Source organism: Mus caroli, chromosome 12 (assembly GCF_900094665.2).
Source record: "Mus caroli chromosome 12, CAROLI_EIJ_v1.1, whole genome shotgun sequence".
NCBI classification, from domain to species: Eukaryota; Metazoa; Chordata; class Mammalia; order Rodentia; family Muridae; genus Mus; species Mus caroli.
Window position 1 is genome coordinate 87,223,049 of NC_034581.1, and position 3,074 is coordinate 87,226,122.

Genomic DNA, 3,074 nt, shown 5'->3' on the forward strand with positions numbered 1-3,074 from the left:
ACTTAAAAAATGGTAATGGAAACTCAGTGGTGGTGGTAGAGTTTGTCTTTATAAAAATCTAAGTACTAAACAGTTTATACATTGTCTATTGGCTAAAATATTTGCTAATGGGGCAAAAAATGAGCTGTCTCTTCACCATGCCAGTGACCTTTTACACTATAGTATGTAAATTGAGGGTTTTCCTAGTTAAGTCATATTCTAATGGCACTATAGAAAAGTTATATGAATAAAAAAAACCCCAAATACCCAGTAACCCAAGAGCCAGAATTCCACATCCAAAACCTAGAAAGACAGCATTAAAAGTTAAGCTTTTCTGAGATGATCTAGTTTCAAACAAATGGCTCTACTACTGCCAGAATGATACTTATTGACAGTTAAATATTACCTGCCGTGTGCACTCATGAAAGCTTTTAGGAAAATCTAACTGTCCTTCACTTTTCCTGGAAAGAGTTTAGTACAGAGAACCACCCTTCCTTTTATGATTAAACAAACTCATGGATGCCTCATTGTTTATCCATGGCAAGGCTGGCACAGCCCCCAAACTCTCTTTCTGTTCCTCATAAATAATTGGTGAGCTATTCTGTTCTGTCTCAATCAAGACCAAATGCTTACTAACCGAACGTTGGTTACATTTACCTACTGTCAGTAGGTCACTGAATTTTGTTTACTTTCATCTGAGCTCACACAACCCTTGTCTTTGGCATTCTGTTCCAGAGTGTGCTGGCCTCATAGGAAAACAGTGTCTGGTTTACCATCTAATCCTAGTCACCGTTTCTGCCTGATTTCCCATACCTGTTTTCTCATAGTCATGTCGACATTGCTCTATAAAGGAAAAGTGCCCACTTCCCCCTGAGCCTTGAAGCACTTGTAGATCTTAGAGTCAGGATGATTTTGTCCTTTTTAACGATTTAGTCCCTTTGCAATTGTCATTTGGGGCAAAGTAACATCTTAGCAAGAGAATATTTTATTCCATTTGAAACACTTAAATTTGTCAGATACTGTGATAATGTGTTTCAAGGAGTGCAGACAAATTAAGGCAAACTTCCTAAAAACTTCCATAAAAGTAATTGAGACATAAATTCATTCTCATACTCTCTCTTCTTTCTCTGTCTCCCAGTCTGTCTCTGTCTCTCTGTCTCTCCCCTCCCCTCCCCTCCCCTCCCCTCCCTCCCCTCTTCCTCTCTCTCTCTCTCTCTCTCTCTCTCTCTCTGGTATATGAAGTAGTATTTGTCCATGTGGGTGTATGTAAAGACCACATGGTCAAGTAGAGTGTCTCAATTAATTTTCTACCTCATATTTTGACAAAGCTTCTCAGTGAATCTGGAACTTGCTTGTTCAGAGACTGTCTGGCTAGTGAGTCCCAGGGATCCACCCCAGGTATCCTCCTGTCTCTTATACTCTAGGGCTGAGGTTAGTGCTATGTGCTACCATCCCTGAATTTTATGTGGGTGTTAGGGGTCCAAATTGAGGTCCTCATGCTTTGATAGAAAGTACTTTATTCACTGAGATATATTTCCAGCGTGAGAGGAAATAATAATTTTGTTAGGTTGACACATTTTGCTATATTCCTTTGGAATATTGGGGTTCTGCAGTGGGCGGGATATTTAGATTCTGATGTTAAAATATATGAGACTGAAAAAAGACATTTTAACTAGAGAAGGGGCATGCACATTTTATGTTTGATTTCACACATAAGGTGCTCTAAGTCAAGTAGGTGGTGAGGTCTAGAAGCTTGTCTTCCATTTTAAAAAGGTAATACATTTGTAGAGAGAGAGATGGCTGGCCAAAGAGAAAGGGGGCTTAAACTCTTCGGGACAGTGAATTGTAGGATGGTGGCCAGAAAATTTGAAATTAGTGTTTGCTTATTTAGGTTTTTATGTAGAGAAGAGATACTCTCTTCTTGGTATGAGAAAGATAAGAAGCCACGCAAAGGGGTCTGCATATCCCATTTCTACTCACAGAGAGGTTCTTTGTAAGAATTGTTAACCGAGTCGTTCTCATGCTGAAGTCGAATACTTTGGGGTGGCTCTGCTGATCCCTTCCCTTTAATTTCATCACTGCCTTTACCACGGAGGCCAGTTCTTTCTGTTCCACATGTATTTAGCAGATATTGACTTTAATGTATTAACATTTGCAGTTGTGTTTTTGAGTCTGCCTCGGCAGTTGTTAGAGCCAACAGTTCTGTGGCTCTCCTCACCAAGTCAGTAACAAAGGAAAACAGTAAACAAGGGACCCGGCGGCTCTACCCCCTGACTCTCTACCCAAGGTCAAAGCCCTAGAGTGCCTTCACTTTGCAGAACATTCTTCATGTGGCTGCTAGCTAGCCTGTTGGGCTTAATTCTGATTTTAATGAGTTGCACACCTGTGTCCCTGGCTGCTTGCCCTCCACACAGTGGGAAAAGGCTAGGAAAGTGAATTTCTCCTTCACCAAGGCCCTAGAGTTGTCAGTGTGTGGCTACACACATTTTGTTCAACATCTCCAGGATGGATGGTGTTCTGATTATGCTAAGCAACCAACATGGGCTTTATTATGCAGATATTATAAAGACAGTAAAATTGCTCAGTCAAATACAGGCTTACCACACCATAGTGAATTTCCAAATTGCACAATGTACTGAAGGAAGCCATGCTTGATTCATGTTTTGTTTCATTAATTTCCTGCTTAGGTAATTTACTGAGGCTTGCTTCTCTTAGAAAGAATGGTGGTGAAGAGTGTGAAGTTTTCACAATACATTTTTTTTTTTTAAGGAAAAAAAACTTGGCACATGTCATAAACTGTCAGCTCACCACTCTGTGGAGTATTTTAATAAGATTCTGTGTTGAGTGGGACAGGAGTGGACAGTGACAATTCAGATATCTATTTGATCACTATCAGATTTAAAGAAAATGCCTGGGTAGATTTTATCAATAATTAAAGGGTATATATATGAAATATTTAGAATTCATTTCTTGGAGACATTAGAGAATGTTAAAGAGATAAATAATCTCTCCCTGGAGACAATAGAAAGGACAAAATTAAGTCCTTAATTTGGATTCTGTCTATAGACAAATGTTAAGATGTGTTGAAATATAGA